Genomic DNA, 26,452 nt, shown 5'->3' with positions numbered 1-26,452 from the left:
GCACTCACCGATAGTGGATATTAGCACAAAAGCTCAGAATTTCCAAGATATAATTTGGAAAATACATGAAACTCAAGAAGAAGGAAGACCAAAGTGTGTATCCTTAGATCCTTCTTAGAAGTGGAAACAAAATACCCATGGAAGGAGTTACAGAGAAAAAGTTTAGAGCAGAGACTGAAGGAATGACCATCCAGAAACTGCCCCACCTGGGGATCCATCCCATAAACACCCATCAAACTCAGACACTATTGCAGATGCCAGCAAGAGATTGCTGATAGGAGCCTGACATAGCTGTCTCCTGAGAGGCTCTGACAGTGCCTGACTAATACAGAGTTCGATCCTTACAGTCATCCATTAGTCGAAGCACGGGTCCCCAATAAAGGAGCTAGAGAAGGTAATAAGGAGTTGAAGGGGTTTGCAGCCCCTTAGGAGGAACAACAATATGAACTAGCCAGTACTCCCAGAGCTCCCTGGGACTAAACCACCAGTCAAAGAAAACACATGTAGGGACTAGTGGCTCTAGTTGCATATGTAGCAGTGGATGGCCTGGTTAGTCATCAATGGGAGGAGAGGCCTGTGGTCCTGTTAAGGTTGTATGCCCTAGTATATGGGACTGTCTGGGCCAGGAAGCAGGAGTGAGTGGGCTGGGGAGCAGGGAAAGGAGGAGAGGATAGGGGATTTTCTTAGGGGAAGCAGAGGAAAGGGGATAACATTTGAAATGTAAATAAAGAAAATATCTAATTTTTAAAAAGCCAAAGCAAAAAGAAAAAATTATATTTCTATTCTTTCATACAAGTTTATTTTGTAGAGGAGAAATTTTCTTTGTAAAATAATTTTATATTAAAATTAAAGGAAACCATAAGCATTTTAATATAACCATACATGTAATTTTTGAGCTTTCTCATCTGCAGGAAATATTTACTTTTTAAATTATCTTTCATGTTTCTCAGATTATAATTACATTACTTGTTCGTCCCCTTTTTCACTCTTAATTGCCTTGCTCTCCTTGGAATAAATATAAATAATAAATTATGTTTATAATAAATATAAAAATACACTGTATACCAAATAATAAATTACATAAAATATATAAAAATAAAATAATCATTAACATCAGAATTGAAACCACATAAGAATTTTATATTCTAGCATGCTCAGATAAAATTCTCAGCGTGAGATATATACATGCATGGAGAGAATTATGTTCACAGTAACACATGCAACAGATTCTGGTTTTTGAGGTAGATATATTCTAAGATACAGACATGACAGAATACCTTCAAAGAGATCCCTTGACTGAAATATAATACTACGTTAAAACTTTTACATTTCTCCTGGCAGGATTCAGAATCTCTTCATGTGGTCTTCAGAGCAATCCTATCTGGCATATTGCAATGTAGTGTAAGAAAATTTCTGTTGCCTGAAGCTTTACAACTCCTTAGTGATTGTGACTTAGATGCAGTAAGTTGGAGTTTTAAATTTAATTATTTCAATTACTAGTGTATGTTTTCTTTACTGTGATGTAATAGTTGGATTAGGAGTTGTGACACCAGGAGTTATTTGTGTTTAAACCCTGTTCTCACTATTTCCTAACTTAGGTATTAAATTTTTTATGTTTTCTGTAATACAGAATGAAGAAAATATTGGTGTTTAGGGAGCTCCTGGATTCAATGATGCAATTCATTAAATACTTAAAAATTTTCAGATAAATTAAATAGCCATAAGTTAATAATATAACATATTCTCCATAATATATAATATAATTTCTCTAATGAGAGCATTTGGGGAATTTTATACTGAAATACAATGTCCTTGATTATTATACTCATCTATCACTATTCCCCCCTAACTCACTATCAGATCCTCTCCTATCTCACACTCGCTACTTTGTGTCTTCTTTTGCGTACAATGAATTTTATCACGTTTTCTCCACTTGCAACTCCTCCAAGATCTTCCCACCTCCCTACCCATGCATATTCATATTCCTTTTCTCTTAAAAAAGGTGAACAAATGATAAACAAGCAACCAAACAATGAGACAAGAAATGTCAAAAGAAGCTCATTTCAACTCTTTATGGCTTCAGATGTCCTATCCTGTACAGAAGACACTATTTTGCAGAGCCTTTCAGAAGACAGCTATATCAGGCTACTGTCAGCAAGCACTTGTTGGCTCCACAATAGTTTCTGGGTTTGGTGACTGTATATGCTCTACCAGTGCCTGACAAATACAGAGGTGGATGCTCTCAGTCAACTGTTGGACTCAGCACAAGGTCCCCAATGGAGGAGCTAGAGAAAGGATTGAAGGAGCTGAAGGAGCTTGCAGCTCCATAGGAGGAACAACAATATGTACTAACCAGTACCCTCAGAGCTCCCAGGGACTAAACCATCAACCAAAGAGTCCACATGGAGGGACTCATGGCTCTGGCTGCATATGAAGCAGAGAACGGCTTTGTTGGACATCAATGGGAGGAGAGGCCCTTGGAACTGAAAAGACTAGATGCCCCAGTGTAGGGGAATGCCAGGACAGAGAAGTGGGAGAGTATGGATTGGTGAGCAGGGGAGAGAGGAAATGGAATAGGGGATTTAAGGAGGAGAAACGTGAAAAAGGGATATCGTTTAAAAGGTAAATAAAGAAAATGATAATAATAATAAAGACACGGTTTTGCTATTGTTCTCTCTGAACTTTGACTTCTAGAATTTTTCTGCCTCCTCTTCTATGACAGTTCCTTAATATTGGGGAATGGGTAAGGGTACAATTGATGTCCTACTGTTGCCCGAGCTTCTCATAGGCCTTTGCTCTCTGCACTTTGAGCAGCCGTGAGTTTCCATATCAACTGCTATCCACTGCCAAGAGAGGTCTCTCTGAGAGCTGCATTAATTCATAAGAAGAGAAAAGTGAATTTAGTAGGCATTGTATTGTCCATTTAGGAAAACCATAGCAGTAGGTTAACCCCTGGATCTTTGAATTTTCCAGCCATGTGTTTTTAACAAGATTGACCATATTCAGCATGTGTTTCTTCTTATTAAGATAATCTTAAATCCAATCAGAAGGGAGTTAATTACCCCAATAACATGCATGTCACTCTTGCATCCATTGGTAAAGTTTCCAAGTTAGCTCTGATTGTGGACCACATGGCTCATAGCTGGTACACAATGTTGTGACTTCCCACTTACCCAGCAGCCTGCAAAGGACTTTCCTGTTCTATCAATGTTGGCCAGCATGGACAAGATTGCTAGCTAGGTCCAACTTAATTTCTCTATATCCTGTAAGTGTACCTTTAGCAGTAAAGAGACCCACCGAATTTAAACAAAATCAACTATCTGTGTTACTTAGGTTTAAAATTATCCATTTTATCCTGGTGGGCTCTTTAGTAGGTATATAACTGAAGACTTTTCTTATCAGTAATAGATTTTGAAAATACCCTCTATTCTGTACATTGACTACCTCATTCAAACATTATATTTTGAATTTACTTCAGCATAATATAAGTAAATAATTCAGATGAAACCAACTCAGAGGTAAATAAGGAGAAATATGAATAAAAATTGTTAAATTAAATATTTTCTTTTGTATTGGATATTTTATCTATTTTCATTTCAAATTAAATATTTTCTATGCTGCTGGTACACTAAAATTACATTGGTTGAACAATGATTCCATCTGTGTTTAGGATGGAAAAAATTCTGATAGATTTCTTCATCACTTTTGTCAAACTTTAGAGAACAATTGGTATGGCCTGTTTCTTATATCTTCTATCTTAGAAGCAATGTTGATGATTTTGATATGTGTTACATAATTTGACCATTGTGGAATTTAAGTGAGTCTGATACTTCTTTGACATGATAAAATGAGGAATGTTGCCAGACAGTGGTGGTGCACACCTTTAATCCCAGCACTTGGGAGGCAGAGGCAGGTGGATTTCTGAGTTCGAGGCCAGCCTGGTCTATGGAGTGAGTTCCAGGACAGCCAGAGCTACACAGAGAAACCCTGTCTCGAAAAGCCAAAAAAAAAAAAAAAAAAAAAAAAAAAAAAAAAAAAAAAAAGAAAAAAGAAAAAAGAAAAGAAAAGAAAAGAAAATGAGGACTGTGAAGTTCAGTGACATGAACTACCATCTTTAGGCTATTATAACATGTGTTAGCAAGCATTCTTCCATGTTGTGATAATGTGTGAGGTGGAATGGAAGGAGGTACAATCTAACCTCATCAAATATGAATATAGATCCTGTGTCATCTTCTTCAACTGACTAAGTCGCTGACAATTGTCCTATTGGAAACTTTCCATACTGTTTTAAACAAAGAGCTAAAACAATACTGAGAGTCATTGTAGAACTGCTAATTGCAACTCTGCTTGTATACAGAATAGAACTTCTTTTTTTAAAAAAATGGGATTATTTGATTTTTTAAAAGTTTATTTATTTATTATTAGATATTTTCTTTATATACATTTCAAATGCTATCCCAAAAGTTCCCTGTACCCTTCTCCCGCCCTGTTCCCCTACCCACCCACTCCTGCTTCTTGGCCCTGGCATTACCCTGTACTGGGGCATATAAAGTTTGCAATACCACTGTGAAAGCCTTCATGACTATTTCATTAAGCAGAATTATTTCTGAGCAAAATCCATTTAAAAGTTAGTTTATGAAAAAAGTAATTAAATTCACAGTGAATAAAGAAAAATAGAATGCCTCTGTATACAGTAGAATTTATAAACAATCTCCCCTAGCCTGGAAGGCAGGAGGGTGAGATGATTATAAATACTCTTAAAAAGCAATGAAATGCGTCTCTATTAAGGATCTCAATCTATTCTCTATGATACTGTTATGATGGTTAGTCACATTATATTTTATTCAGACTAAATGGAGTATATAAAGGAGGAACTCCAAAGTCAGCTGTAGCTTTTAATTAATACTACATCAATGGTTGCTTATCAGCTGTAACAAATGTAGTGCATTAACACACAATACCATCAAGAATAGGAGAAGCCAAGTGCATGTAAGCTAGATGGTGTATATGAAAATACTCACTTGTCAGAAACACTGCAATCTATTTTACAATACAGGTTTTTAATTAAAATATCCCATATTCTCAGATACAAGATGGGTTAAATGAATGAATATAAATATTGTGCAAGAAGTGACATTCCATAGTCATTATAACAGTATTATTTTAAATACTGTTTTGTCCACATGTTTAAGCTATAGAAAGATCCATATATATATGTCATAATTTTTCATGTTTACGTCTCATGGTTGAACTTTGTTAGAAAGAATGGGGAAGCTGTTCCCATAACTGACTAGTTGTTGTGCTAAGAGAGGATTTATCAGAATTCTTTGGCAGAATCAGTTTTGCTCTCTTAATTTATTTACCATACTTCAGATTAAAAGGACTTGGGACGTAACACAGCACAGCTGAAAATATTTAAGAGCTGATGCCTTAGATCAGTAATTCCTAAGGTTCTCTCTTTAAAATTTATTTTTCTCTTATACTTAAAGTGAAGATTAGGACCGTTCATGAATATTCATTTCATGAGTGAAGTGGCAGAAGTTGGCAAATGCCAGAAGGCAGCAGTGGCAAAGGTTGGATGGTTTTTCAAGTTTTCTCTTCCATAAGGTTAGTCTCAGTCATCAGGCAAAGAGCACTTTCATGACAATGTTGGCTTCTGGCTCCTGTGTAATGGTCTACCAGTACTTTCAAAGTTGTCTGCAGCTCTGAGTCTGAAGGAAGGCTTATGTAATGTGTTGTAAATAGAGGTTTCCAGAGTGTGCTAGACACATCTAACTCTGTTCTCAACCTTGTGCATCTTTATTTTTATATGGAAGTGAGTTTATGTTTGACCATAGCAAGAAGTAATTTTCACATTAAAAGTTTAAATTAGTTGACTGTCTACTTAGCACATTGTGCTTTTATTCATATTTCCTATGTTCAGATTTTCTTGACACACTGTGTTAATTTTGTATAACTAAAATTTTAGAAAACCATCTACCCTGGATTTCAGTCTTACCTATAAGAATGTTGAGTCAGGCACTTTAGATTGCATTTCGGTGGGGTTCCTTATTGAGATGGATACCAGGTATACAATGATCTAGATTCCTATTGAACACTGCCTGCTTCCTAGATGTGGTACTTGTGTAAAAATTGTAATTTATCAGCAACAACAAAAAAAGAGAACAGGACCTACTTACACAATATTTGAGATATACCTGTTGGTGCAAGAATTCCTCACTAAATTCTTTTGAATGCTAAGGAAGTTTATATAAGAAAGTATTTGTAAAGAAATTATTAATGTGTCTAAATTAATTGCTAAGTGTATTGGTGATTTCCTTATTGAAAGTAATATTACAAGGCATTTTTAAAATTTCTTGATCATTTGAAACATCCTGGAGTTGAATTAAAACCACATTGAACTTGTCATTTATTTCAAATCTCATTTGCTTCAGATGTCTTAGATTGATACCATTAGTATTTTATGTACAAACGTAGATTTCTCTCCATTTGTGTGCTTCTTTCTCACTCTCTGAAGATCTCCTGAACCTGTTTTTAATCCGTAGACCTTGCATTTCCAATTCTGAGGCCAGAATATAAAACTACAGATATATTTTGTTCTGATCAAAGATTCTCAGGTTTTATTTATGTATCAGAAATTAAAATTTCTAGGAAATGTATGTCAAAAACCATTTCTATAGTGCACAATAGTAGCATAAGGATTGCTATTATAGACTTTAATGATGTATAAAATGCTGTCTAAAGATTTGCAATATTCATAAGGAATATAAATAATCAAAACCTTTGCTTTATTCAAAATATACTCACTCTTTAATAATTGGTAGTGATAAATTTTATATGTACAATCTTACTAGCATGTCACATTTGTTTAGCAATTGAACATAAATTAGTTGGCTACATAATACAGCATTTAACTTTGGCAAGGTATTTTTCAGATTTTTTTAATTCATTTTTTTTCTCTAAGTTGACAATATCATTGTAATAAAAATGTAGTATTGTTCTTCGGATTCTCTCATAGTGTCTTGGATATTTTACTGTTTGATAATGAGGACATAGAGTATTCATAGATGGTGGTGTTGCTTTGGATACAGTTCTAGAGCTGAGAGGACTTCAGGTGCACAGTCTTGAGGCACAGTAGGGTTGAATTGAGTTCTTTCCTGAGTGTAATCCTCAGAGAAACTACAGCACAATACCGTGGTTTTCATTTCAGTGCAGTACCAGGAGACTAGAAGAAATGTGAGTCTTTGGAAAGTTTCGAACCTGAATTTCTTGCCTTATAAGAGGTACGATAAGAGAAATCTTGGTAAAGATTCTGAATAAGGAGATGATATAGAGGACTTTTCATATCATATTATCACATTAATGAGCATAGGCTACATTTGTAGTATTTGATGTTACACACTGATGCTGTGGATGATATACCTGAGATAACATGAACAGGTAATTTTCTATAGAGTTTATTCAGTGCTAATTTTTCATGTAGGGCACAAAATATATGGATATTTATGTTCAGTCAAAATACTAAACCATCTCACTAAAGGGAAACTATGTGCCAAGAACTCATAAATGTGTATTCCACATCTACTACGAAAACGAGTATGGTGTTATACATAGCATGAGGGTACTGACTTCTGGCACTATAGGGGTTAACATAAGGAATGGAAGGCTCCTGTATCAACTTGTACAGTTGCTGGCTGCTATTACCTGTACGCTTGACTTATAATACTAATGTCCTCTAGGTCAATATTTTGGTAAAAATATTGTAACATAAATTTAGAACACAAAACAACTTCTGTCCTGAAAAGAGTTAGCTTTGATATAAATTCGTGTACTTGAGGATAATCAACTGTAGTTCAATTAGCATACCACAGTTATAGAAGTAACTTTGGGTAGACATTCTCACAATTTTAATTAATCAGTAACTATTATTCTTCAGAAAAACCAAATTAAATGCAATATATATGTTTGAATCAACTATGTTGAAATGTTGACAGCCAAGGATTGTTTGTGGAATGAAGTATCTCACCAATAGAGTAAACATGGACAGGGAATAATACTGTACAAACTCTAGGTCACTTTAGCTTTGAGAGTCTAATGAAGTCACAAAGAACTGTAAAACTTCTTCAGAGGGCAGCATGGAGCCTCAGTGAATTACGATAAAATTCTTTTCTTAAGAACTAATGAGAATCTGGTTTTGTCTAAGAGCCAGACCACGTGACTCGAGGCTTACATATTACTCACCTCAGCCTTTCGATAGCAGTTCTGCAGTTATTGTGCATGCTTCTGACTACACAACAGAGTTGGAACGTTGAGTCACCAAATTAGTCCATGGTTCTTCTTATTGTTGATGACATCTGCAGCTCACACAATAGGGGAACTATTTATTCTTCAATATGACAATTTTTTTCAATTCAAATTGTAGCTGCTTTGATGTATGCTAAATTATGGGATGCTATGATCTTGTCATTTTATCTTCTTTTATGAAATACTTTGATTTTTTCTTAGCTATTTTATATGTCCAACCTGTATTTAATGAGTTGGTTTGCATTTTTATACAATATATTAAAGTCTTGGTTCCAAATCTTTTTCATCTATCTTATATCTTGGCTGAAGTATTACTAACTTACATAACAAAAGTGAATTTCTATACAAGTCTGGATTTAACTATGGACTGATAAAATTCCATTTCAATAGGAAAAATTCTGAATAGCCAACTTTTATAATGTATTCAGAAAACTTCACTATATAGAATGTTTGGAAAAGATTACTTGGGCTGGCGAGATGGCTCAGTGGGTAAGAGCACCCGACTGCTCTTCCGAAGGTCCAGAGTTCAAATCCCAGCAACCACATGGTGGCTCACAACCATCCGTAACGAGATTTGACTCCCTTTTTTGGAGTGTTTGAAGACAGCTACAGTGTACTTACATATAATCAATAAATAAATCTTTAAAAAAAAAAAAAAAAAAAAAAAAACTGACCTCTTAAAAAAAAAAAAAAAAAAAAAAGATTACTTGGCAAATGTATTTAATGTCTCCTAAATCAACCCAGAATCAAAAGACACTCTGCATGCATCTTTAATATGCCTTTAAAAGCCCTAGAAATCAGTTTCCACTAAGCTATATTTTTTTATTGTAAATAAAAATATAGTGCAGTAGATTTTTACAAAATCTGACAAAGTATCCTATTTGCTGTCTCCTAAATATGGCATTTAAAAAAGAGCATCAGATATAATAAGCATTGAGATTTTCTACTGGCATATATCCTTTCTGCTTTTATGGATTTTGTCTAAAGGTTATATTTACTTTCAGTAATTATGTACAAAACCTACTAACTCTTCACTGATTGCAAGTTTCCTTATAAACTTCAGGAAAGTTTATACAAAACATATATTTTCATTTGTTTATATGCTACGAATAAATGATAGGTAAGTGACATATGACATATGAATATATCTGTGTATAACACACACATACATATATATATAATAGCATCAAGTGTATATATATATATATACATATATATATATATGTATATATGTGTTTATATATGAATGTTATGAATATTAGTATAAAATGCAGTATTAAGACTATTGATGTTAGAGAAATAACTGCATTAAATAAAAATATTAATTGCCTAATCTATTTTTTAGAAATATTATATCTAAGCCATGTGTGTTAATATCAACAAAATTTGCAGTATATTTTAACTCTTAATGTTATTACATATATATATAAAAGTTCACATATGTTCTGTTTGTTCTAATTATTTGTATTTTATGTATAAATGTATATGAAACATTCATTTATTTTAGATGAAAACAACTGAAAACACCAAGAAAAAAATTTCTTGTCTGTGCAAACATAACCAGTACAGTGTCCTGATCCTAGAGCTGTGTTTGTCTAAATGTCAAAATTTTTTGTCCCTATGAGCACTCATGCAACTTAAAGGGCTACTGTATGTGCTTTGACAACAGTTGAACAAGGCTGATAGGGCATGTGGACACTCGGTGAGAGGGTAGGCTATGTGTCTTACATGTGCTTCATCATTTGTGCAGAAGATAACCATCTAAACCTCTTGACAGTGCTGTATGACACCAAAAGCAGTTGCCAAGAGACAGTTCTATGAAATTCTGACCAATATAAAAGAAACAGGGATTGCTGCCAAGGATAGTAAAGCTCTGAAGAATTTCTGACGATATTTTTCTACTTCAGTTCTCTGGAAATGAACCTTTTTTTTTTTTCCCTGTTTCTACAAAAACTAGAGTCAGCAATAGCACTTTACAGATGACTCTAGAGAGTACATATCTTTCTGTTAAAGTTTAAATAGCATTAATACCTGCTCTGGCCCTTTAAGAAAGAAGAAATAGCTTAGAATGTAAAGGAGGTAAAATAGGTCCTGGCTTTATATTACCACAAAAGTCTTCATAAAATTGTGGAATATCTGGGACATGTTTTTATAGAAACTATTGTGAGGTTAAATTTACCTACTAATTGTCTACAAATTGGTAAAGAACTTGATATTTACTAAATAGACCCCCCCCCCGGATACCAAGGAACAGTACACAGTCATAAAGACTCGTTATCCAGGACAGGACAGAAAAGTGAAGGGATAGGCAAATCGCTACCACAGATCCTGTTGCCACGACTTCTACCCTGTGTGCATCATACATTACCCTTCACAAGACACACTGTATCACTGACAAGTCAGAATTTCAAACTCTACATGCCGATGGATAATTGGAGCTTCTGCTATCCAGTTTCTCCATTTTGATTTTTGTTTTTAGTATAACATATGTCTTTTAAAGAAGATCCCCAGAATGATTTTAGATAGGTTTCTTGGATCACGAATTTGGTAGGGGTTTCTTTATCTGGGGTTTTGAATGAAGACATATGCAGTGTCGGTCAAAAGAACCCGACATTATCAGCAGCCTGCCCTACTCCACCTGAAGCCTGGAGGCTGTTATCGCTGTAGTAGAACAGAAGATGCATGTGATCCATATTGTCATTAAAGAATAAAGCTCTGGTCAGCATTTGCATGTCTATCACAGAAGAACCGAGCTGGAATTAAAGTGAATGTTTACCAGCTTATTTTCCTATGTATAAAACGGAATAGATTGTTTTTCTTTTTTAATGAAAGCTAAAATAATGTATTTACAAATGTAAATACACTATAGGCTACCTGGCTTATGATGTCAGAATAGTGCATTTTACTTTTTTTCAGAACCCACACCATGTGCCAGGTAAATGCTTTCAATCCCCTTAAAATGTTCAATTGTAACTTTTGCACTGTCAACTTTTAAACAAACTATGAAGTTATTGGATTTTTCCATCTGTGTTAAGTGCATTTTTATTTTAACTGTCTAGTATTCCTTTGTATTGCAGAGAGCACCACATGAATAAGAAGAAATATGTAATTATGTAATTACATTTTCATTTCTCAAAGATCGATATTTTTAGAGTTACAGGTTACATGTAGAAAGTACAAACTATTCATAACTACATTTATGACAGTAGCCATATATGTTCTATATTTATCACGTATCATAAATATATCTCATAAATTATATATTATTTGCAATATATATATATTATACAAATAAGAACAAATGGCAAAGACAATGGACTAGAGAAAAAGACATTTATCCTTTCAAAGGGCTTTAATAATATTGACAATTTTATTTTCTCCTCACCTATATTATCCCTTTCAATATGTTTTGCAATATCTCATTATCAGCAGAAATATTATAAATAAATAGGAAGCCTACATTTATGGATTAGTACCTGGGTTTTTTTTTTTTTTTTTTTACAACATCAGTGATGGGCTAAATAACCACTTTTCCGGACATCTTAGATCTCTTTCCTATGTCCATCCATGGTTCTCCTGGAACCTAAAAATTCTATTAGTCTTGTCTCTCTCATAATTTCCTTTTACATATTCACAGTTTCAATGTTTCACTGCCTGTGTCTTAATAATGTGGTTTCTGCTTTCTTTTTCTTGGGTAATTAGAACGATCACACAGTTTTCGCTTGATTCAGACACAGGCAATCAAGACAAAAGAAAAGGCAGTTTAAAAACTATTTTTTTTCAAGAAGTAATAATAATTTGTCAGTTAACTTTTGTAACATTTAAGCTTAAACTGCAGTTGAGATACCAACCAGCCATGAAATGGGCAGCTGATTGGAGCAGGACAGGTTAGTGTTTCTTCCTGGGGACGTTTGAAATAAGAAAGAACCTTTATCTGGCTGATGTTTGTGATGGTACTTAAAGAGAAACCAGGGAAAGGAAAAAGGCATATGCCAAAAATATGAAAGTGAAGCATAAAAACTTAAAATTGAAGGCATGAGCTTTGAGCTGTATGTTCTGTACGACCAAAGCCCACCTTTTGGCTTAAATATGGGATGATCTATGAAAGTCTTGGAAGGAAAGGAAGCTAGCAGATAGGTGGAGATTTTCTTCATATATCAAATAAAGACTTGGCATTTCACACCTGGTTGAGTCCCAGGCCCGAAAATAAATTCAATTAGATTGGAGACAGAAGTGAGCTCAAGGACACAGAAAGTTGGATCGAGGAAACCAGTTGCTCGGGGTTGCAAGCACTCCAGCTGGGATTCAGACACTTAGTGAGTTGGACCTGCAATGATGAGTCCAGGTACCCCTTGACTATACCCAGACGAAACATTCCCCATGTACCCTCATATGAAGCCCATCAACTCTTAGACCTGAGAGATAAAATAAATCATGCATGACACCACAGAATTTGGGTGTGTTATAGTGCAATAAAAAAATTACGGAAAATTCATTTACCAATTAATAATGAGGTCAAATTTCCTCTTTCGAACCTGTTTCAATATATTCAACAAAAACTTATTAAATGTCATGACAAGTTCTAATGTCATAAAATAAATATCATATTATGTTTTTTTTCCTGCAATGGATCACATACACGTACACTCAGTTGTAAAATTTCTTAAAGAGGAACAGTGAATGAATAATTTAAGATTTGTTGTTTGCAGAGTAAATGTAATGTAATCAATTCATTTAGGTCTCTTCTGTAAATTACCTAAAGAAAACTGTCAAATTAAGTAACCTGAAAAAAAGCAGAGTTATATAATATAAATTATAATGCATTAGAATTAATAATTTATGAAGTACTAAGTGGTATAGTAAGTGAGATATACCATGGGGTGACAAAATTGTGATTTAACTTCATTAAAACTTTGTTATGACAATGAAGCACAATACATTGAAGAAAATGACAAATGATAGATTAGGAAAATGGATATTACTCATCTATGACAAAAATATTTTAAAGTCTTCATACTGAAACAAATAGGTTTTTACAGTAAAATCTTTAAAAATCCACTGGAATAATATACAAGAAATACGGAACTAGAGTATTTAACTCACTATCAGGTAAATTGGAAATAGTTTCATATTTTATCCTGAGAGCTACGACACATCTCATTTAATTAGAGCAAACAGCCCTCACACCGGTAGATAGACAAGGTTAGAAAGAAAAAGGAACTCTTTATAAATTTGTCAGCGTCTGTTAAAATTCTATCAATCCAACAGAGCTGTATCTATTATAATAATATAAATAATATAGTAGACATAATAGTACTAGGCTATATGTGACATGCTTATAGTGTTTGGAAAAACATAGATTATAAGAGAGAAAAAAATTTATAGTATACATTTTCACTTAGTAAGAGAATCCAGCTATAACATCTCTATTCTTTAACATAATTAAATTAGAAACTACTTTTACTATTGAACATTAAAATCAAATTACAATGGAATTTTGGTATTATTAGGATTTTATTGGTTCAAAATAAAGATAACTGTAAAAACAGTTATACAACATTCTTTTCCTCCTATTGGATTGCCTTGTCCAGTTTGATATGAGAGCTTTTGCCTTGTCATAGCGTATCTTGTTTGTTGTGTATGGTTGTTTTTTCTTGGAGTCCTGTTCTTTTCTGAAGTGAAATGTAGAACTGGATCTGGAGTAGAGGGGTGTCAGTAGGGGAGCTAAGAGGAGTGAAGAGATGGGAAAATAATGTTGAGATCTATTATCTGAAACTATTTTCAATAAAAAATAAAACAAAGAATTGACACACATATGCAAAAAGATATATAACAGAGTTTTCTATATTTGTAACTCCTAGTCTAGCACAGAAAATTTAAGGAACATATAGATGTGCAAAATCTGTCAAATTAAGTAATTTGAGAAAAAAGCAGATTACACATAATGAATGATTGTATCTATATGTATCTAATATTTAAGATAACTAGATTTTTAATCCAAATGTGTATCTTTTTCATGATTTGAACCTATTACTCAATGTTTCATAAGTTATGCTAGAGGTTCCCCCCGCACCCCTCACTCCCCTCAGCTGAATATTTCTATCCATTCTCCTAGCTCTCTGGACTTCTCTCCTGTCTCCTCCTATACCTGATCCTGTACTGCTTTTGCCTCCCCCTTGCTTCTTCCACCCTGGTCCCTCCCTCTCTCCTTCCACCTGCCTCCCATGATCATTTTGTTCCCTCTTCTAAGTGGGATTGAGACATCCTCACTTGGACCTTCCGTCCTGTTTAACCTCTTACAGTCTGTGGGCTATATAATGGGTTTTTGTTCTTTTGGGCTAAATATGTGAGATGTTCCCAGAACTCATTGGGAATGACATTAGCTGAAATGTCCAACAATGGGGAGATAGAACCTGAAGAGACCACCTCCAATGTATAGACAGGGCCCCAGTGGAGGGATGGGATCACCAACCTACCTTCAAAAATTTTGACCCAGACTTGTTCCTGTTTAAAAGAAATATGGGAACAGAGGAGAAGCAGAGATTGAAGGAAAGGCCATACAGTGACTGGCCCAATGTGGGATCCATCCTATCAGTGGTTACCAAACCCTGCTACTATTACTGATGTTATGTTGTGCTTGCAGACAGGAGCCTAGCATGGCTGTCCTCTGAGAGTCTCTATAAACAGCTGACTGAGACAGATAAGGATCCTTACACCCAACCACTGGACTGAAGTTAGGTTCTCTATGGAAGAGTTAGGGGAAGGATTGAAGAAGCTGAAAGGGATTGCAACCCCATAGAAAGACCAACAGTATCAACTCACCTGGACCCATGGGAACTTCCAGAGACTAAATCACCAACCAAAGAACATACATGGGCTGGTTTGTGGCCCCAGACACATATGTAGTCAAGGACTGCCTTGTCTGGCCTCAGTGTGAGAGGATGCACTAATCCTGTAGAACATGATGTCCTATGGAAGGGGCATGTTATGGGGTGGGGGTTGGGGGTTTGGGTGGGAAGCTCTATCTCAGAGGCAAAAGGGAGATGTGTGTGAAGAACTCTTGGAGTGGGGACCACTGGGAAGGGACAACATTTGAAATGTAAATAAAACAAATAAAAGTAGGCACGGTCTTGTGGGAAGTATATCACTGGGGTTTGGTTTTGAGATTTCAGATGCTCAAGCTAGGACCAGTGTAACTTTTTTCCTGCTGCCTGCTAATTGAGATGTAAAACTCTCAGCTACCTCTCTAATACCAAATCTCATTCTTTCCATTGTAATGATAATCGACTAGACCTTTGAACTATAAGCCAGTCTGAATTGAATATTTTTCTTTATTAAAGTTGCCACTGGTAATGCTGTCTCTTACAGCAAAAGAAACCATAAGTAAGACACAGTCCTAAAGATTATATACATAGATACTAACATTCACCTTTCAAAAATATTTTATTGGTTATGTTATTTATTTATATTTCAAATGTGGTTCCCCTTCCCAGTTCCTCCTCCACATAAGTTTTTAATGAAAAGTAGTTGTGACATGATATTAAGTGAGGCAAGGCTAGTCCCTGCTACCTGTAAGGTTTAAGACTCGCACAGCCATATAGAGGTAAGATCACACACACACACACACACACACACACACCCCACACATCTGATACTCAGGCAAACACATAAGAAAGCTTTTTTTTTTGCAGGAAGTATCGTGATCGAGTTTTACTAGTGTTAAGAGTAATTTTTTTAAACATTTCTATAACTTCTACCATTTTAAATATTAATATTCATTTGGTTTACATATCTCTTAAAATATATCAGAGTCAAAATGAAATACTCAAATGAATGGAGTTTGTGAATTACTTAGATGTAGTTTTTTGCTCTAATAAAAATAAAACATTTCCAATTCACCGTATAAAATGTTTACTTCTTTCACACATTTAATCTATTAGCCAAATCTATAGGAATTGAATTTAACAAACTTAATATAGCTTGCAGCTTTATTTTAGCTATAATAAAATATAGAAATTCTTGAATTCTAAAACATAATAGAGAATTATTTGATTCATACCATAAGTCACTATAAAAGCACAATTAAAATACTGGACATATTGGCTTTCTTTATTCAAAAAAAAAAAAAAAAAGAGAAGTTAAACAAATTTAAGATAACAGGGCAGATCAACACTAGTGGAACAAATTAATCTCCAAAGAACAAAAATTTCCACTTTCTACTTTCCATCTTTCTTCTACCTCCATCTTTCCATCTTTATATAAAAATGAATAATTTTAGGCTAACTAAATATTTGGAAAATTTGAGCTTCTGAATTAATAAAAATGACCTTTTCCCCAATAGACTATTAGTGATACCATATTTTTCAGAGTAATTTAACTAATTTACCTCATAATTCCTCTGGCTGAATGAATGTTAACATCCTGCACAGTTCTTAGTGTGAAAGAGCACTCCTCCCACCCTGCCTTCAGGGGCTAGGAAGGTTTATCTAGAAATTTTAAATTTGTATTAGTTAATCCACTTCATGAATAATTAATTTAGTATGCAAAATTTACAGTGCCTACTCTGTTTGGTTAAGAAACGCAATTTAAATCCCTTGCAGATATGCAAAGAGGATTTTTGAGATGGGGTAAAAACCCCACTGTTCTTGGAGATCATCAAACAGTCTTGACTCCCATAACCAGCTCTGGTGTTCTGCTAGTTTCCACCTCAACAGTAGCACAATTAGAAGAACAAATCATCACACCCACCTTTATAGGTGGATTCTATACCTTGAACCCAGGTTCTCACTTTTGTACATGAAGCATTTTACTGATTGAGCTATGTCTCGGACTAAGATAATTCTTTACTCAAAATGGTGGGAGTTGTTTCCAAAGAGGATATGCAGAGCTACCTACATTTAGTACTCACGACTAGTATGAAAATTTCAAGTTTTGTATGAAAATTAGTGTCTATAAAAGTTATAAAATATAGTTATATTTTACTATGTTCAGACTAGTTATCTACTTTAAAAAGAAAAACAAGGATTTTTAATCATCTTGTAAAAAATCTCATCTTTATTTTTTCCTTTTAAAAAAACTTTCATCCTTATTTATAGTCCAGTCTTCACCCACCTCCAGGTCAGCCCGTTGGCTGCTCCCCACCCTACACCTCCTCCCCCCATCTTCATGAGGATGTTCCTGCCCCTGATCCCCATGATCTCCATTAAAAGACATAATTTTTGAATATCTCTAACTCAATATGGGTTAAAAAAATAATATTTCTCCCTGAACCTTAAATCTGACTTCGTTTGCACTATAGATGGTAAAACTATGCATGAATTATCATTTTTTAAAGTGACAATGAATATAATAAAACATTTTAATTTTATTAGACTTTCAATTCCACAACCACTCAAGTTTCGTGTTTTAATATGACCCTGCTGGTGAAGAACAAGTCTATCTTAAGTGAGCTTCTAGTATTTTAACTAGTATTTTGTTCATATGTGTGTGTGTCTAGCCTAAGCTGCTACTCTTTATTTTATTTTGTTTTGCTTTAGAGAAATCACTGATGGAGACTGAACTTGGTCCCTCTTAGCACTAGGAAGCCTTGAGTAATGTGAAAAGGTAATAAAAATAGGTGCTTCCCATAGATCTTCTAACACAAAGATGGACTTAAAATAACACAGAAGAAAAACAAGTCTAATTTTGCTTCCAATGACTCAGTCAGAGTTTCTTTGAGTTTCATCACTGCTTTAGCTAGGAAACAAAAGACACGGTAAACGTGACCAAATAATCTATTCACAAAGGGCTATTAATTTGTCTTTTAATGATTTGATAAGTTAAAGGTAGTTGTATTAATAGTTTACCATGACTCCACTCAGTAATTTTGTCAAAGGGAACAGAAGCACTTGAGTCCTTCATCTATTTGTCTTTGTTTATTCAAGTGCACATATGCACACATGTGTGTCCATGTGCATGGAGCCATCCATGTTCTATTTTTAAGCAGGGTCTCGCACTGGGAGTTGGTGGGAGGTTACATCACACTAGCTAGCCAGCCAGCCAGCCCCCCTCACCACACAGCACCAGCACTGGTGTAATAAGCTATTATCACCATGCTTGACCTTTCTATTTGTGTTTTAGGGACTGGTCTCAGGTTTTCATGCCTGTGCAGAAAGTGCTGAATTGAGCCGCCTGTCTAAACCAGGATATATGCTTTTCTGAGAAGTACAATTTTATGATACGGTTTGTATTTTCACCAGTTGATTCTTCATGCTGAGAAGTCTCAATTTATCAGAATCTAATTTCTTCTGAAGCTAAAGTATTTTTATAGTATTATGTAAACCAAGTTAATCTGTTTTAAGGGAGCTTTTAAGATGCCAGGATGAGATGAGAATTGTCAACAGACTTCTCTTTACTTTGTCATGATATAGTTTTATATTGTATCTTGAGAGTTCGTCAACAAAGATAAACTACAGACAACCATAATCAAATGAATAAGAAGTGGGGAGCAATTATTCCCAATTACCATATGCTACTGAAAAAGTATCTCTTTTGAAATGTTTAAAACATATATGAAGACCCGTAAAGTTGGCATATATACTTCCTGCCTTATTGGTTTAATATTCATATTTAATTCAGATAATTTAAACTACCAGGATTACTTTTCAATGTATGTATTTTATACAATGTCAATTCTATTATATTATGGTGTTTCAGACTATATAATTTAATGTTTTATAGATGCAAAGAGAAACATTTATAGCATAATCAATGTTTGTGTTTGTATTTGTCTTGTTTCCAGTGATTTTTCTTTTATATTCATTTAAAATATGCTTCCAGGTCCAGTAATTATAACTATTACAAATTATAAAGCTGTTTGAAAAACTTGAACATTATTTTCCATAATCATGTAGGTTCAGGGATCTCTACCACAGATTTAAATAGTAGGCAGGAAGGACTGTATAAACCTGAGGCTGGAAAAGAGATCTCTGAAAGGCTGTCCTCTGCACATGCATGGGTACACACAAACTCAAAGCAGTTATGTCCACCTACACAAGAACAGCACAAGATCAAGCTAGTTAAAAATTCCAGCATGGAGGAGGGGGGACTCCTGATGCATCAACAGTCAATGAGAAGCTATTGGACCTTAATGGCTGTTGTGGGAGCAAGGGTCATTTTCTCTTTGAGGGAGTGGTAGCAGGTAGGATCCTCATGTCCCAGGGAATGATTTTATAGTACTGAGCATTGGACTTAGTGGACTAAAAAAATAAAAGCATGAAATTAATAATAATAATAAATAATAATAATAAATAACGAGGACATGATGTTGTGAGTGGCATATGAAAAAGGGGCCTTGGGATGTTTGGAGTGAAGATATGGATGGGTATACCTAGGTATACCCTATCAACTATATCAAACTGTAATATAAACTTTAAACTGTATCAAAGCACTTATACTAAGAAATAGCATGGTTTTGGACAAAATAAAAAACCTCTCATAAAATTCTTGCTTGAATTATTGTTACTTGAATAAAAATAAACCGGTATCAATATTAGCAATACTGTATTATAGTTCAGAGAAATTCTTTGAAATACAAAATACAAAAGTTGTGCCAATGATTATTTTTGCAATGGCAGTAAAAATCTCTGGCAAACACAAAGATTATGTATCTACCTAACCACAATTATATCATTTTACATAATTTTAATTAAAATATAATAGTGATGATGATGGTGATGGTGACAGTGAAGATAAAACATAGCTACCATACTTAATTTTGTCATTAGCATGCCTGAAAAAAAATCTTTAAATGGAGCTGAAAATGTTATATAAAACCTACCAGCATACACAGCACCTTGACCACATATACAGTACCTATACCACATATACAGCACCTATATCACATATACAGCACCTATACCACATATACCACATATAGAGCAGAGGACTGCCTGGTGTGGCCTCAGTGGGAGAAGATGTGCCTAACCCTCCAGAGACTTGAGACCCCAGGGGGTGGGGAAGCCGGGCAGGTGGAGCTAGGTCATCCTTCTGGCGATTGGGCCAGGGGGAGGAGGAATGGGATAAGGAACTGTGAAAGGGCAGACAAGGAGAGGGGCAATGGTTGAATTGTAAAACATTAAAAATTAAAGAACAAAACAAAACAAAACCTAACAGTACTTTTTGTTTCAAAACAGGAGGTAGAGGACAAAACTATGGCAGTCAACTAACCTCTTCCACAGAGAGAACAGTTAAGCACGGTAGTACCTCAGCTTAGCTGGAACAAAGTGATTCAAGAGACAAGTACGCTTATATTTTCAGAATCTTCATTTCAGTCATAGTTTGAGAGTCACAGGTTGCACAGCAGTTATTTATATACCCAGTTAGTGGGTCTAATACTTTGCCCATTTAATCTCTATATTTAACTAATTTTCTCTATCTGACTGTTGGAAATCTCTTGTCTTATTCCTACAGGGTTCTTCTAGAAACCTGATTCACCATTTTATTTGCTGAGATATTCTGCATAGCAACCAACTCTGACAAAACTTTTATCTACATTAAAATTTTTATCATCGAATAATGTCTTATTCTGTATTGGTAAACTATAAACATATTTTAGGCTTCTATTAAAATAATCATTCATAATTTGCCAACCAAAATTCTCTATTCGTCTAATGCATTAACAAGAGCTTTAAAAGTGATTTCCCATTTTGTTTTAATCTTGATCTCTATCAGACTTAAATTAGATCTTTGATCCATGTCAAGATACCTCTTAGGGTAGTCTCAGAACTGTGCCATTTCACTACTGTGAGGATATTAAATAAACTTAATAGGTCATGAAAACCTGCGGATACCTAGGTGAGTAGAATACAAGATAAAGTACACAAAAGTATATTTTGTAATTTATTATATATATATATATATATATATATATATATATATATATATACATAAGCATGCATTAATCATAAAACATACTAAAAACTACAAGATAGAAAGCAATAGTATCTGCAATGATGCATGATTACTCAGGGTGCCAAGAGTGAGTCAAAACTGAGTGCTCATCTCTAAACTGGATATTACAGATAGCTCTCTGAGACTTGGGATCCTTGTGGGAAAGTGAGCAGAAGGAGAGAGCTAGAATGTAGGGATGAGAGCTGTGAGTTCCTGTCTTCTGGGCATGGCACAGCCAGCCAGTGTAGTAATGTGTCTGAAACAAAGGTATTCTTTCTTCTGGGCATTTATTTACCTATTAGTTTTACATGAAAACATAATTTGAAGCAAGTGAGTCAGTGGCCCCTCATTCTACCTATACTAATAATGTCCTTTGGTTAAAACCATTAGAGATGTTAGCTGATAATTTCTAATTTAGAATATTTTTTTAGAACAGCAAATACAGGAAACAAGCATTATATAGATGATAGAATTATATGCAATATCTCACTTCCTTCTCTGGAAGATGATTTAAAGTTGAGATACATCACATTGGTTCCTTGGTGTGACTTCACTAGGAAAACAACATCCTCACAGGTAGGAATTTCCCCTTCTGTTTATAATTTAAAAATAAATGACCTTATTCTAGGAGGGAAAAATTACTAAGCTTTGCAATATATTTTCCTACAGTTCCAAAACAGATGGGGGATAATCATGGACAATTAAATATATATATAGTTGCTTGAATTTTCAGAGTACAGCACAAGTTTTAAACCATTCTTTCTGGAAGTAACCTAGTGGATTAAGACATTAAGTCTAGGGAAATTAATGACAATTTTATGTGCTTTGGTCTCTTTGCAAGCTAGACAAAACCATTTCAGTTTTTCTCACAGTTTGAAAAACCTCTAACAAACAAAACAGTTAAAAATTATGGTTTGAAATGTTTTAGGACAATTTAAAACATGTTTTCACCTGAGTTATAGTCATAGATCAGGAACCTGCCTAATTGGACTAATGAAGTCACTGTGACCTATGTCAACTAGACTTCAGAGCTGAGGGTGAATTACAACATCGTGTCTGATCTTCAAAAAGAACCTTCCGTCCGGGAGCCTTAATCACAGCAGCTATGGTTTGCTAACAACTGGTAGGATGCTATGCCGTTGCTTTGAAATATTAATGAACTTAATCTTTAAAAACCCTCTTGAGGTGGGTAATATAAAGTCATTACATGGATTAGGAAACTGAAATTTTACAAGGTTAAGGGCTCACCCAAGGTCATATTCTGCTCACTGCAAATGCAGGATTTGATTTGGGGCTGATTCAAAACACAAACAGCGATAGCAGGTTCATATGTGAAGTCTCACAAAGATTTCTGGTTACTATGAGGGACTAACTGTGATTCTAAATGGCATGCCAACTTCACTTGTCCATGTTTAGGTGATTATCCTGTGTAACTGGAGAGCTTTATATAAGCCTGTTTTAGTTTTACAGAGAGGACAAAATTAGACGATTGCTTTCATACCTGGTGCCATAACATATTTACACACAGGTTCCATAACATACTAAAAGGAAAAAGGAAACTATGTTAGGGATTGATTGCTTCCAGACAATACAATCATAACTTGGAGATACTATAACTTCCATTCCAGACCACTGCAAGCAATGGTCTGCTCAAATAAAATGAGTCAACTGATGTTTTTAGTTTTCCACATCCGGGAAACTGTTCCCATTATATTATGGTGTATTAAGTATGCTATTACAGCATGCATTGAAACTTATTATATAATTCACTAAAAATGTTGCTAAAACTAAAAACAATTACTAGAACCTCTTGGGAGTTGCAGTCTCTTGCTGTGGGAGTATCTTGCTTTGATGTTGGTATCTGCTGACTGACTAGGGTGGTAAACATGGAAAGGTGGAGGAATCTATGTGATTTCTCAAAAGAAAAAAAGCAACACAATTTGAATCATGGACAGGTTCTTCATGTAAAAGATATCTCTGTAGCATATAAATCAGTTTGATTACATTTTACACACCACATGAACTTTCAAGATTAGAGTCAACCATCTCAGACTATGTTGTTGCCACTGCCATTCACTTTACCTAATATTCTGAATCTTCTGCTCTTATTTTGACACTGTTCCCCGCATCTTCCTTAGGAGTAGATCCTATCTCAAAAAACTGCTATTTATCTATTATGTATGTATGTATGTATGTATGCATGCATGTATGTATGTATGCATGCATCTATCTATCTATCTATCTATCTATCTATCTATCTATCTATCCATCCTGTATGTATCTATATATTTATCTACTTATTTATCTATGAATCTATGTATCTATGTAAGTGTGTATCTATCTATCTATCTATCTATCTATCTATCTATCTATCTATCTCTATCTATCTATCTATTATCTATCTATCTATCTATCTATCTATCTATCTATCTATCATCTATCTATTTATCTATCTATCTATCTACATACCTATCTGTCTCTCTATGTATCAACCTGGTATGTATCTATTTACCTACCTACCTACCTACCTACCTACCTACCTACCATTTATCTGTTTATCTGTATTCATCTATAAGATATTAACTGCTGAGCTGAAGAGATGTGTTAAGAACACTGATTGCACTTCCGAAGGTCCTGACTTCAAACCTCAGCAACCATATAGTGGCTCACTACCATCTGTAATGAGATCTGATGCCCTCTTCTGGTGTGTCTGAAGACAGCTACACTTAAATATGACAATAAATAAATCTTTAAAAAAAAGAGAGATATTAACTGCTTGTTAACTTTTTCATTACTGTGACAAAAATCCTTGACATAAAAAACCTAAAAGAAAAAAGGGTTTATTTTAGCTCACAATTTCAGTCTGTAGTTCACTGTAGCAGAGACAGCTTGGTGGAAGGAACATGAAGAGGTTGGCCACATAGTCTTCATTACGAGTAAGTCAAGAGCAATGGATGCTGATTCTCAGCTCTCTTTCTCCTTTTCATTTGGTCCTGTTCCTGTGGAATCATGCTAACCACATAAGAAGCGTCCTCTGAACTCAACTAAACTAACCTAAAGACTCCCTCACAAAGATGCCAAAAGTTCGTTTCTATAGTGAGTGGAAACGGCAACAGGAATACAATCAAAATTATTTGTCATTGTCCTCATTCCTTACATGAAAATATTTCCTCAATTTGATCACATCCTTGTGATACACGTTTAATTCTAGTTCTCTTTTTGCTATATTTGCAGTCACTGCCTCTCTTGATTTCTAAATGTCTCAAAGTCACCCAGAAAAGTAAGAATCCTACTCTTTCAAATTCTTATTACTGCTGATATTTTTACTCAATCTATTGAATTCCAAGTATTTTTAGCATCTGGACCACTGAATCCTTTCTAGACCTTGTTAGTGTAGCCTTGTTCACATCTGTGAAAGGGTTAATACCTATGACACAGGCAGCCTTATGAATATGTTTATTACACTGTAAGATTTGAAAGTCTAAAGTATATTAGGATTTCTTGCATACACATGGGTGCTGTTTTAATTAGCATGAAGATAATATTAATATCTGAATGGTTAATCTCCATGACAGATTGAATACTTAATTGTCAGCCATTGTACATCTTCCCCCACTTTTACTGAATAATTTATCTCGGAAATAAAAAAAATAACTAATACAATTTTATTGTTTATATTCATCAAACTCTCCAGTGACTTCTTGCACTTCCAATAAGCAGCATTATTTTGAAAGATATAATTTTGGCTTTATGTTTCTGGTTTGTAAGTCTCACGCATACTTGAAATATTCAGTACACCATACTGTATACTCTCAGGAAAGACTTGATGTGTGCACATAAGAGACTCCATATGAGTCTTAATGATTCTCTTATTCCTAGAATGGCAGGTGACTGTTGGCTCCAAAATAAAATTAGCAACTCTATTCAACCACCAAAGTATGTTTTGCATGGCATTAGAAGCTTAAAATCTCTCACTGATGTCATAGACATGACAGAATTACAGGACATCTCCTAAGATAAGGCTGTTTAGTCCACATTGCGACTCTACTACTCTGTAGTGCAGTCATTGTCTCAATTAGCCTGGCTAGATATTCTCGATAACATCACAGCTTTGATATCAGCACTTGCTGCTTCACCCTAGAGTTTTTACATTGTAAAGACAGCTTTTTGCCCTTTAAGCTTCAGAAGTCAACCTCCATTAGCCTCAAACACTCTGCCCAAAGCTTTTCACCTGTCCAGATCTTCACAAAATTGAAAAGACTCAGTGGTTTTTCCTGGATTGTACTGTGGCTTAAGGGAATGTTGTGGTTGGCTTGATTTTTATGTCCGGGCCATTAAAACTTTCTTCAAAACATGCTGCTCTCTGCTTTTTTTTCTTCTTTAAAAAAAAAAAAAATCACGTATGCATTCATGCATTCACTGGTGTCAAACATTGAATGTCCTTCAAGCTTTTCCTTTGCATTCAAAACTTGGATCTTTTTGGTAAGAGGCCTCCAACGTATAAACTACTTCATCTTTCTTTTTCACCAAGCTCAATATTTTTTTTTTTTTTGCATTTCGATACAATTGGAGAGCTAAGACTCTTCCATTCACTTGAATACTTTGAGAGCATTGTGAGGTAAACAACCCTCTTTCAATATTAATGTGCCTTGGGAGTAGAAAGAGTCAAGGAAATGGAAAGAGAAGGTGAGTAGCTAGTCAGAGAGAAGATACTCTAGGCAGTCTTACTTGCCATCTTCAACCAGTTAGAACATATACAACATTTATTAAGGTTTCTCTCTAGGCAGTCATTGTTCATGACAACTTCTCCCAAATATAAAATACCAAATATTATTATAATAGCTATAATGTTAACAATACTAAGTTAAATTATATTGAGATTTTTCACTACAAGTCAGGGACATGTAGAGAGCATATACTATGAGGAAATAGACACCAATAAGTTTATTCTATGAAAGGTTGGCACACCTTGAAAGGTTAGTTTATAAGGCAACAATGTCTTCAGTACTCAAAATCTAGGGTATGATGCCAGTAACAAATTTTTATTTGTTTTGAACAGCAAATATTTTTTTATGTCAGAGTTTCTTAATCTAGGAATCTTGGCTCAGTTAGGGTGATCTATCCGTTAAATTTTCTAAACTCTTACATTCAAACATGGGATTTTGATCACATCTTAAAGCACAAATGGGAAAAGTCTGCTTTATAGTTTACTCCAGTT

General features: G+C 34.6%; 1 protein-coding gene across 3 annotated transcripts in view; it reads right to left on the bottom strand.

Moving 5' to 3' along the window:
* Olfm3 (olfactomedin 3) overlaps positions 1 to 26,452 on the bottom strand; it is a 221,687-nt gene that overhangs the window by 68,291 nt on the left and 126,944 nt on the right. The window contains exon 2 of one of the 3 annotated variants that reach the window (XM_006501418.2): positions 8,242 to 8,354. The exons of the other annotated variants lie outside the window; for them this stretch is intronic. The gene's annotated coding sequence lies outside the window, so the exon portion shown is untranslated. The remainder of the gene's footprint in view (positions 1 to 8,241; positions 8,355 to 26,452) is intronic. 3 annotated transcript variants of the gene reach the window in all.

This window comes from Mus musculus, chromosome 3 (assembly GCF_000001635.26).
Source record: "Mus musculus strain C57BL/6J chromosome 3, GRCm38.p6 C57BL/6J".
NCBI classification, from domain to species: Eukaryota; Metazoa; Chordata; class Mammalia; order Rodentia; family Muridae; genus Mus; species Mus musculus.
Note: the sequence above shows the minus strand (reverse complement) of the source record. Positions and strands in the feature narration are given on the sequence as shown.